The sequence below is a fragment of the Ctenopharyngodon idella genome, chromosome 15, assembly GCF_019924925.1.
Source record: "Ctenopharyngodon idella isolate HZGC_01 chromosome 15, HZGC01, whole genome shotgun sequence".
NCBI classification, from domain to species: domain Eukaryota; kingdom Metazoa; phylum Chordata; class Actinopteri; order Cypriniformes; family Xenocyprididae; genus Ctenopharyngodon; species Ctenopharyngodon idella.
This window is the reverse complement of record NC_067234.1, coordinates 17,939,433-17,951,624: the sequence shown is the minus strand read 5'-3', so window position 1 is coordinate 17,951,624 and position 12,192 is coordinate 17,939,433. Positions and strand designations below refer to the sequence as shown.

General features: G+C 39.2%; 1 long non-coding RNA gene across 1 annotated transcript in view; it reads left to right on the top strand.

Annotated features, from left to right (window-relative positions):
- LOC127495430 (uncharacterized) overlaps window positions 1-10,330 on the top strand; it is a 33,399-nt gene extending 23,069 nt beyond the window's left edge. The window contains exon 3 of the long non-coding RNA XR_007925121.1: window positions 10,045-10,330. This is a non-coding gene — a long non-coding RNA (uncharacterized LOC127495430). The remainder of the gene's footprint in view (window positions 1-10,044) is intronic.
- Window positions 10,331-12,192: the final 1,862 nt, after the last annotated feature.

Sequence of the window (12,192 nt, the reverse complement as noted above, 5' to 3'; positions counted from 1 at the left end):
CATTTCTTTCAAGGTCCACATTTTTTCATGCATCCCTTGCTCTAAAATATGATGGTACTTTTTTAAAACATTGTTCTTTTTGGAGCTTGACAGCCCCTGGTCACCTCTCACTGAGACTGTTTGTGTTCCAAAGAAGAAAGAAAATCATATGCTGAGGAACGGTGTCAGACTTTATGAGTTTGAGCAATCTACCCTTTTAACAAAACTGTAAAAAGGTAATCTAACAAATAATAATAATAATAATAATAATAATAATTTGTAAGGGCAAACAGATTTTTTTATAGATATACGTATCCATGTTTGTTGACTATTAATGATGCCTGAGTTTTTCTTTGGTGTGGGAAGCATGAAATGTTATTTTATGACCGGTATATTTTGACATGTCCACATTCTTTATTTGCAAAGCCTCATAGCTTCGTTCCTATTCACCATGCTCCATTTAAATTCACTGGTAATGTGAACCAGTTTATGGGCAAAGTTAAACCTGGAAGCTGACCACAAAATCAAAGAGCCATGTTTGACCTTACATGGCCGTTTCAGTAGAAGATGTTTTTGGTTCAGATGTTTTGTTATGGAACACAGTAAAGAGCTCAGATGGTGGTTGTAAATATCTCACTCCAAGCCCAACACTGTCTACCACTGTGAGCCCATACAATGTTGGCTCTACAAAAACTGTCAATCAAGCGAGAGGTCAAAAGGTAATGAAACTGATACTGTACTTAGTGGGTCTTCAGACTGTCATTACTTAGCTGTTTCATGTTTAGCATTAGTAGCTAACTGTAGTTTAGTTAGAGTTACTAAAAGTAATGCTAAGATGCAGCTTTGCTCTCAGCTTAGCAAGAGAGATCAACTCTTTTCCTCACAGAACTGAATTTGACAGCCCAGGGCGTGCCGGTATTTGGATTTTTGGCATCATTTTTGAAAAAGCAAGATTACCTCAGTGACTCATGAGTGGGAAAGGCTGTTGTGGTTTTGGACTAGGCAAGAGTTCTGTGTTATCAATCACTGAACTTGTCAAAGATTTTAGTGGGGAACATGATCTGTTGAGCTACCTAATTTTTATTTTATTTTTCTTCAGTGAAGCCATATGAACAAAGTTGAGCTCTTGAATCAAACTCCCCTACCCCAACCATCATAACCACTTTACAGGGTCGTGGGTCATGGGTTGACTTTATTTTTATGTACAAGTTAGCAGTACTGTACAAGTTATTTTATTTTAGTGCATTTTATTTATTTATTTACACAAAATAGTATAGAATTGTAATGTCATCCATTTATCACTTATTGGCCAAAACAATTAACAGATAAAAATAATTATGTGCTTTTTAATAACGATGCATCCTAACTGCAATCGTAGCAAATTGTGTGTTGATAATCTATTATTATATCTTTGCGTTACAGGTTATAAAACAGGAATGTCTGTGTTCATAGCAATTTTATTTATTCGTGTTCTTAAATGCATATTGCAAAAATATCTTTCCTCATAGTGCATCATACCTTTGCCTTTACATCACTGGTTGGTATATTTCTCTACATTCCGTGGACCAAATTAAAGGAAAGATCAGTTTACAATGCAGATCTTTGTGAAGGTCATACATTGATGTGCCAGATATTAACATCTCTATATAGTGTAGGACAATCACTGCATGATCAAATGAGCAGCCACTTGTCATTAACCCGTAGATCCGATCTTGTGATAAGTTTGATGGCACAAGCTCGTTTCTATGGGTCTCTGTCTCTGTGGTAGAAAATCATCTAAAATGTAAGGCCAGCCTTCTTTGGCTTTTTACATATTGCCCTCTTTTCCTTGCTTGCCAGGCAGTGAAGTTGCTCAGACTTGTCTAGTGTAATTTACTATTGATTGACGTTTATGTAAACTTCTTCAAAAGGGATTACAGCAACGAGACTGTGTGCATCCAGGTTGAGGTAGTAGGTTGTATGGTTTAGAATTTTGCCCTGGGAGTTAACTGTACAACCTTCTAGCTTTCCTTGGAGCTCACAAGCCACCGACCAGCACACAGTTACCAAAACTAAACTAAAATACAACTTTGAGACTTGAAGAATGAAGTAATATGATGTCATGTATTTTTATTTGGAATGAGTATTTGAATCGGTTGAGTGTGTGTCTGAGAGATACACCTTTATATATCCTTTTACTAGTATTGAATGGAATTAAAGATTCATTGCCAGTCATTGAGGACTATGTCTGTCAGAAGTAAAGCTGCAGCCAATCACTTCAATCACAGCTGAAATCGATAACATTCTGAAGTGGGATGTTTTATTTCTTTTTTAAAATCAAGGTCTTTTGTTAGCTTCATTGAGATATTTTTACAGCTAATTTCATGCATCCATCTTTGGTGAATGCTGCACTACAATGAGGCTCATATTTCGACTACAGGTTGAACAGAATTGATTCTGTATTTGTCTACATCTTTGTCCATTTGTCTTTTAAAACCACAAGAAAGCAATTGACCTGCGCTCATAATTTCAATGGTAACTAACCCAACAAGTTTCCTTGACGGGATATTTTTTACCCATCTGTTCACCCTTTTAGCCGTTTTATGATTTTTTTCTGAAGCTCTAATATGAATTTTGCTTAGCTCTGCCATACCTGACAGACAAGTGATAAAGCTTGCTTTTGCTTCATGTCCAGTAAATAACCATAATGTATACGTGGTGCACTGAGGTGTCATCGATTTGTCTGGAGCTGGTCCTTTCGGTGCTGTCAAAGAGTCTCGTGGATCAATACCGGCTCGCCCTTTGACCCCTAAGAGAAATCAATAGCATTGAGCGCAAGGGGCATGGGCAGCGTCGATAGAGTTGGCTGTCATTTGGTGTGACAAGACATGATAGTTATTAATGTTTGCACACTCTACACTGTCGGCCAGTATATCGCGGCTCAGAAACATTTTACTAGACAGATTTTATGTTCTTGAAGATATTTTTAGCAGAGCAGAATGAAGCGCTGTTTGGATTTGAATTGAGAATGCCTTTTCAATTGAAATCGAATTTGAACTGGGGTTAGCAAACAAGATACAGAATTGTAATTCAAAGTTGAATTAAAAGAAATTATATGACTGAACTGAAATATGACCTTATTTTTAACTGGAAAAGCTAATTTTGTCAAGAGAAACATTGAAAATTATCTTGAAAGTTTTGAAAAATGTTTAAAAAGCTTAGATAGATAGGTAGATAGATAGACAGATATTTCAACATATTTAATAAATTAACCTGTGTTTAATTTCTTTGAATTGCAATTCAGTAAATTCCTCTTCCTGTCATTTCAATTCAAATTCCAATTGAACTTTCCATGGGTGTGGCTTATTTAAATCAAATTTACACTCATGAATTGAAAGATGGCCAATTCTTCAATAGATACAGTGTTTCAGATGTTCATTTCATTGGGTTTGTATTCGCCTACAGTGAAGGGCCACTGCAGAACCATAACACTCAACTACACAAGAACTAACAAGCTTTGTAAAGCTGGAAATGTATTCACTGCATCCTTAATGTCCAAAGGTGAAAGTGGGGGTCAGCAGTGTCCAGACACTGAGGCAAAGGCTGTAATAGAGTTGATTGATTACAGGCACTAGTTTAGGGCCCGCATTGATTTCATTTGCTTTAAAAGTCCCTAGGCCCCGTAGTCTCCAATGTCTGCAGTCTGGAGTCCAAGCGGACTTGGACTTGAATTATGTGTTGCTGTAGAAATCGCAGTGTTCCTTGTGGTGCAGTGGAGATTATATACTGACATTCAGAGCGCTGCGCTCCTCTGAGAATGCCTGCATAGGGCAGGAGTGTTAATGAAACAGGGAATGAACTGAACCACAAGATAGGCTGTTCTACAAGTCATTATATCGTTACACGAACCCTTTCTGCCTTTCTCAGTGTTTGCGCTATAATGTTAGACATAGTTAATGATGAATTAGTCATTAAGCATAGACTTATTCATAATATGCTATCAGCAGTGGTGTAAATGATTGCTTAACAGTTAATTTCTCAAAGAAGATGTCAGCGATTGACCCAGACCAACCGCAGAATAGTTTGTGCAAAAGGTTTATTGCTCTCCTCGGTCAATTAAGGTTAGCATCCCTTGAGCCGGGATGAGGTTGATGACGAGGTCGGCTGTCATCTAGTATGTGAGCTATTTCTTTGGATCTTCACTTTTCTGCCACCGGCCATTTGCCTTGCGCCTGAAGAGAATCGCTCGCTTCACTCATGCGCCTCAGCTTTCTGCCACTGCGGGACAGCATGATGGATGTCTCCCACAAGCCAATGGCAGCAAACGGCGGGGCGGGTATAACCTGCGCCTTCCAGTCCACCCCCGCCCCCTTCCTAAGACCAGTCTGCGTCTGATTCAGCACCCGGCTCCTCTCTTCTTTACCTTTTTTTTCTCTCCTTCAAAGATGGATGGTGGCAGCGATGGTGTCTCGTTTGTTCGGAAAGCCAGAGGTAAATTGTGAATGCCGATAATAATCTGCTCATTCTCGGGAGCATCACCTCGGTTGGTTCCCCCTTGTCCTCCTCAGGGGAGGACAGGGGCCAAAGGTGTGGGGGGAGGGAGGAGACTGGGGGAGGAGCCGGGAGAGGTGAAGGGAATAACATCACTCATGTTTTGGCTGGGGTGAGCGACTGAATTGCCACCACAGATGGGAGAGATTTCATTAAGCGTACCGAACAGTGGCGACAGAGGTAAAAGAGGGGGGTGGGGTTCGCCGTTCGGATGTTTGCCACATCTGTATGTAGTTGCCAACTAGTCGCACCTCCAAATATCTGAGTGACAGCTTTGTCTTGAGGCGTTTGGTGCATGCCCGCATTTGCAAAGGGGTGTCTGATGCAGCCTATTTTAAAGTAACACAGACTTTTTGCTGGGGATTTTTCTGTCTTTTCTGTGCCTGCAACTATTGTCTGATGCATATAACTGCAATGCAAGGTCGCTTTGTCCTACCTGTTATGTGGACGAGGCACCTTGAGTCTCTGCTGGGATTGCAAGTCTATCATGACTTAGAGAAGACAACAAAGAGGAAGGACTGACCGTCTGGCTCAGAGATGGAGGTGGTGGGGGGGGTGTTTCCTTTCCTCACACAAAGACTGCAGAGCAGAGGGCATTTGTCTATTGAAGTCCAATCTGAAAAAGAGGAAACAAGTCTTACAAGTTGTCATTCAGCTCTTTGCCTTTTCATTCTTCTTTTCCACCCTGTCATCCTATTGTTGTTTTGCCTTTCGTCTCATGCATAACAGTTATTAGTGAAACGTCTTTGTATTTTACTTGCAACATTTTCAGGCTTTTCACAGGACCAGTGATGCTGTAGGACACACACCAGACGTGATGCAGCCAGACACCAACTTTTGGCAGTGTAGGAACTGCTGAGTTCAGCTTTGATAATAGAAAAGCAATAGCCTCAGCTGGTTATAGCTGCCCTCCTCCTGTTCCCTGAGACCCTAACTCGTGAGTTCTTCTTTCAAAATCACGGGTCAGGAGCTTGGGAGACAGGTGGAGGGCTTCAGCACCTCTGACCAAAATAAAAAACTCTCCAAAGTCAGATGAGCTTGTGTGACAGTCTGTTTGCCTGCTTAATACATACTAATTGTATTGTGTTATATTTGGACTTGTCACACTGCACTTAACCCAGGGTGAGCATTTAAATCCCAGGTTAACGCCAATTTTACCCCTGGGTAAAACGTTTCGCACTTTTGTTTTTGAAAGCAAGTTATCATGGCTGTTAACCTTGGGCTACAGCAGGATTTACCAGGACTTTGTGGTGCCAAAAATAGACAGTGTAAAACAATTCAGTGATAAAAGTAATTCAGATTTTTTTTTGAGAAAAGACAACTAATCATAAACGGCTTCATTGTTTACCTTGTTAAATATTCATAGGCTTTAAACAGTCATAAACTTTCACACTCTGTGTTTAGTGTCATCTGAGGGGGAAAAGTTATTTTATATTCTTATAGTATAAATGATATTCTTGTAGTTTATATTTTTTAAAAGATTTAAGACTTTCAAAAGATAGATTGTCATGCTGCACTTGTCAATTAATGTTTTCTTTTTATCTACAGATTTTGCAAATTTGAACGTTACCCTAGAGTTTCCAAATATACTGTGAAGTTAACTAACCATAAGTAAAGTATAAACAGTGTAAAATATGAATCAAGTTAACCCAGGATTACATTACCCCAGGGTTTAGAAGACGAAGTGTGAAAAGCCCACAGGCTGTTTTGAGATCTGTATTTAAGCTCTGAACTTCAATACGTAACTTTTTATGTATTTTACACACTTCAATCACCTTGAGGCACAACCGGTTTGTAAATTGGGAAATACTTAGGATACACAACTTAGGATACACACCTGGCAGCTAAGGTGTCTGGTTAGGGGGTTTTCCATCTAAAAAGTTCTCAGATCAGAGCATAAATGTATTTCAATACTATAGTAAACGTCTAATTAAATGCTGCAAATGTACATGTTCTTTATACATAGTTTTGGTAAACCGAGATGTATCTTGTGGCTCTTTCACAAGCACAGCTAATGCATTAAAAGGCGTATCAAAAGGAGAATTTACTGGGAATTTAATATGTAGGTAATGCATTTGGTTTGCTTCCTGCTGGGCATATGGTTACTATTACAGTATATTGGCAGAGACAGAGATTGTTGAGAGTGTAGGGAGGGCAAATGCTGTTTTCAATAATTTTTTGAAGAAGTTCTCTGGCAGATTAATTAAAAGCAGATTGGCTCCTTTATTATGGAATTATCGCAGAGGCAAGATGTACAATGGAAATAAAAGGTGGAAAAGGTCAGTATATTCCATTACTGTCCATGTGATGTCTGTGAGCTATGGAGGATTAGGAATATATATTTTTTATCCAAGAAGCAAGTGGGATTTATTCCCATCACTCAAATATTTTTACGTCATTAGAGTTTCCAATCAGACCCTAGGTCTGAGGATAATTGCTTTGCTTCAGAATGTCATTGTTGTGTTTATGACAGCTGTTAGCGAGTCTTCAAACCATTTATGGATTAATAGCATAATCATGCAGACAGTTCTAATGCCATTCGGTATGCTTGCCTGCATCATATTAAATTCAGAATAATAATTCTCTATTCCAGTACCTGGTTTCCATTTGCATTAACCTACATGTGTCGTGGATGTGTAATCATAAAGCCACTAAATAAGATTTTGCTAATATATATATATATATATATACAGTAAGTAATATATTTGATTAAATCACTCAGATTGACTCTTACCCCTTTTTGTCATTATTTTTAGATCTCTGAGAGAGGAAAAATGTCTAAAAATGCAACCTCAACAAAATTGATTGTCCTCTGACGCTAACCATCCAATTACGCACTGTATGGCTTTTATATATTTATTAAACTTCACTCCAAGCCGTGGCAGTTTTCCAGCTAATAGGTGGTTGCTCCACAGAGCCCCCAGCAACAGTAGCGAGATAGTCATCCACCATGAATACAAAACAGTCAGGCATGGCACAGTAAGCCCGAAGCCACTAGACTCAGTCAGATGCGCATGCCCACTGGAAAAAAAACAAACAAACAAAAAAAACAGCCATGGGGAGTCTGTCTGTAATCTGGCCATTGGAAATCAGGACATCGGAAAGTGGATTTTACTTTGTATCTTTGAGTTTCCATTCAGAGTTACAGTGAGGGTTTCAAAGTGGAAACACCTAACTTGATGGTTTACAGCTCGCTGGATATTAGTAATGAATGAGATTATATAGTATAGAGCGGGGGTTCTCAACTCTGGCCTTCAAGGTCTACTTTCCTGCAGAGTTTCGCTCCAACCTTGATGAAACTCACTTGCTTAGTAATCCTGAAGACCTTGATTAGCTTGTTCAGGTGTGTTTGATTAGGGTTGGAGCGAAACTCTGCAGGAAAGTGGATCTGGAGGGCCAGAGTTGAGAACCTCTGAGCCTGTTTACACCTGGTCACTTCATGCGTTTTCTCTGATCGGATAGCTATCCGATCGTGAAAAGACTACATCTAAATGCCCCTCGAAACGCATTTGAGACGGATATAAATCCGATCGCTCAAACCACTTCAGGAGGAGGTCTGGGACGCATTCCAGTCAAAACCAGGTCTAAATGCATCTGATTGTTGAAACCACATATGTAACTCCTCCCAAAAATACTAAAAAATAAATGTGTGAGAGCGTGTTATATGCTAAATAGCGTGTTATAGTCAGATAGGACACCGCTACTGCAGCACAGAGCTGAGTATCTCTTCAGCACGACAAACTGCCGCAAATCAAACTGAAAGTAAGTCGCAGGCGCTCAAAACACAATCATCTTCATTAAAAGTAATGAGACTAAATGATCTTAGCAGTGCTGTGGCCACGCTCTCTGCTATTTCGGTTTTGTTGCTTTCGGTGACGTGAACTCCATTAAATCTGCATATAGTGCAGGAATTGAAGATCGGATTTATATCCGTTTTGCAGAGACACATTTATGTGGCCAAGTGTGAATGAAATGGTTTTTATAAATCAGATAGCTATCCGATCAGAGAAAACACATAAAGTGACCAGGTGTAAACAGGCCCTCTGATATAGAGTTTAGTTGGCTCTTCTCAATGTACTGAGAAAATTGCAAATCAATTTATGAGGCTTGTTGGGTCTTTCTCTTGGGAAATCACCATCTGATTTATTCAAAATTACAAAGTGAATAAAAGATCTTGATTGTGGACTTGTACAGTGATTTATCATCAAGAATAGTAACAGTATGAATCATGAATTGTATGTAATTTCCGCACAATCTTTAGCCAATTTAAGTGATGCATTAAAATATTTACTCCCATGGAGGTCAAGGAGGTCCTCAAAGTGACTGAATTTCTTGACACATCCTGTAAGTATGGTGCTTGAGGGCGAAGCTATTGTCTCCATTTACTAATTGTGAGTCAAATAAGGATACAACAGCTGCTTTGGTCACCGATGTCTTGCTCTTTTTTAGTTGACTCTTTCCTTTCTCTTCTTTTCTATCACCCGCACATATTTGCAAGCACGCACTTGGGTGGTAATCAGAGTTGGCTGATGTCTGGGTTTTTCAGACACTGCGGCAGGCTTCCAGACAGTCACCTGAAAACTCACTCCATCTTTGAGTGCGCTGCCGCCATTGCTTTCACCCTCCATTTCAATCTTATGAATACGCTGCATATAGATTACAGCATTTTCATTTCATTTTCACATTCCAATTTCTTGAAAATGTGCTGAGAAGCAAATCAATATTTTATGATCTTTTTTACCTAATTTCAACCATGCGCTGTCAGACAGCCATTAGCGCCTGTGAGATTCACTTTAGAGTCGTCATGTGGATATAGTCTGTAACTGATGCAAATGATATTCTGGCTCCAAATCTCCTTTTGTCCCTCTTCAACTCGGTTCATCTCCTTGGCGCCCTCTACTGCATTGCTTTGTAGGTGTTGCCATGACAACCCAGTCCCTGTGCACCCATATTTCAGTTCGCAAGCGACAACAAGGTGCACTGTGGCATTATTTGTATCGGCACCACCAAGGTCACTTTCTCTCAGCCGTCTGTCTCCCAAAGTCAGCAACCCTGATGTCGGCCAGCCCACCGTGAGCTATTGAGCAGACACGATGTGCACGGACACAATTTGAATGTGATATCCTATGATTAAGATTGTCTGCACTTTCTCAGCCACCAGGTCACATTTTGCTGACATGTTTTCTTTAAACTGGCTAAATAATCCTTCAATGGAGGAAAACCTCACTGCGTGTCTCATGTACCAAGCTTCAACTTTATGGTAATTGTAGGGGTAATTTCATGGAATGTTTAGCATCGTTTTTCTCCGTTCGCAAAAAATCTGCACATATTGTGCCTCATATGGAAATGTAGCCGTTATTTATGGCCGATATGTGGGTTTACCGCAGATGAGTCGAGCGCCAAACTCTAAAACCCTCTCATAAGATGGTAAATGTGTGGTTTCGGCTCAAACTGAAATACCGCAGAGTGAGGACCATTTTAAATGATGTATATGTGCGATTGTTGCTGAAATAGTGCCGTGTGTTTCATTTGCAGGCAGTCGGCGGTGTTTAAGCGAAGCTCCTCAGACTTAGCACATCTCCACACAGATGAGCTGAGAGGTCAATGAGTTCCTTTGCTGCCACAGCGACTGCCAAGTACAACCAGACACACTCTATTAGATGCATTATAAAACTGTTGAAACTCTCTCTGTCTTTTTCTCTGGCTCTGCTTCTCTCTCTCACTGTTGCATTAACCAGAATAAAAAAGAAATACATTCTTTTATTACTTTCATAATGCTTTTGACCAGACTTTGTTCAATAAAGGAATAAAATGTGAATAACTTTGTTCTCTTGCTTGTTTTTTTACATATCCTACAGGAGATTTTAACAGGTCAAAGCTGCTGTTTATATATATACACACATTTTTGGCCATTTTAAGCATTTACCAGCATTGTCCTGTGTCCGATTGGCTGATTAACAGAAGTGTTCATTTTACAATTAATAACATAGATTTTGTGTAAAATCTTAAAAGAAACATTTTTCTGTTAGTGTTGTAACTTTTGTGTAAAATATGAAATAGTATTTTATTAATAAATATTAATACGTGGGTCACTGACAAATAAAGCTTCAAAAAAGGTGTTTCTAAATCACGAACAATGTGTTTAAATAAGTTTCAGTTGTTAAGTAACATTTCAAAGTGTTTAAATTCATTTTTTGACTGTTTTTATGTCAGGCGGTACAACCAAATGGTTGTATGTATGTACTGTAGTTGTACCACCTGACATGGAAAGTGTACCAACCTACTAGGGGTGGGACGGTTCAGATTTCTCACGGTTTGTATCACGGTTTTAGGGTCACAGTTTCAGTACAGTTCGGTATGTGCTATGTTCAGCAAAAAATAGGACAATTGTCAAATAAAGATAAAGAAAATACAAACAAATAATCTACCTACAAGAAACAGCACAAATAAAAAGCGCTAAGATACAAATAAAATAAACAATGCTTTACATGTTTTTCAGGTATCTAACAGCTTTCAGGTACAGAAATTGAATAAATTAAACAAATATAAAATAACACTGCATATAAACTTCTTTGAATAATTAAATAAAGATGAAACATTATTGAAGTTACAAAAGCTATTCAGTCAAGAGTGTCATTTGATTAACATTAAAACACAGAGCAGGAATATTAGACTGCTGTCCCTTTAAGATATAATTCAAAGATCCAGTACACTGATACTGATACACATGCGCTGTCTGTCTCGTTTTTCTCTTAAGACATAACCTACTGTGTTTGTTGGGATACTCGCTAAGATGGGCTTGTTGACATAATTTTTGTTTGAATTTATCCGTTTAGGTGCAAGACTTGAAATTGAATTTGTGAAAGAGTATTTGCGCGCTCTGACGCGGCTCTCCATGCACGCGCTTCGGATGAGTACACACACACACACACACACACACACTTCTCCTCACAGCGGTCGCGAGTTCTCTTTCACGTCTTACAGATGAATGTTTAAATGGCAAGGTTTAAATGAGTTTAGTTTAAACACAGATAGCAACGTGAGATGTTGAGGTCTCACCTGTGCTTGTGCGCTATCAACACCCGGGTGATGACGGCGCAAATGACTGGACACAGAGCTTTCGTCACGTCATTGCCGTCACTGAACATTTGTTTACAACGAGTGACTGTTTTGTCCATGTTCTTTTGATCATCGCTGTTGTAACGTATTGGGAAACCAGAATGCATATCCATCGACCGAAACATACATCAGCCGAATCTGTTTTGCACGTTGTTTTCAACAAACCATATTACAGATGCGTCGTCAGATTTGGGATGAACTGCGGCGCAAGCGCGTGCCGAACCGTGGGTGGAGAACCGAACGGTTCGATTTTTTACAGCGAACCGTCCCACCCCTACAACCTACCCATACTTGAAATTAGCAGTTTTTACTAGTATTTGACAGAGATCTACAAACCTTTTCTCACAAGGATCAGTTGGGTTCCTCTGGATGATGCATCATTAATGACGATGTTATTATGTTGTCAATATATAATAAATGACCCATGTTTGCAGTTGTGCCACCCTGACATTTGAGAATATACAAATTGCTGGACAAAAGTTTTTCAATTATCTCAACAGCTTTAAAACTACTGATATTTATAAATTTGTTTATATGAAAGGTTTCCAACCTAAAATGATGCCA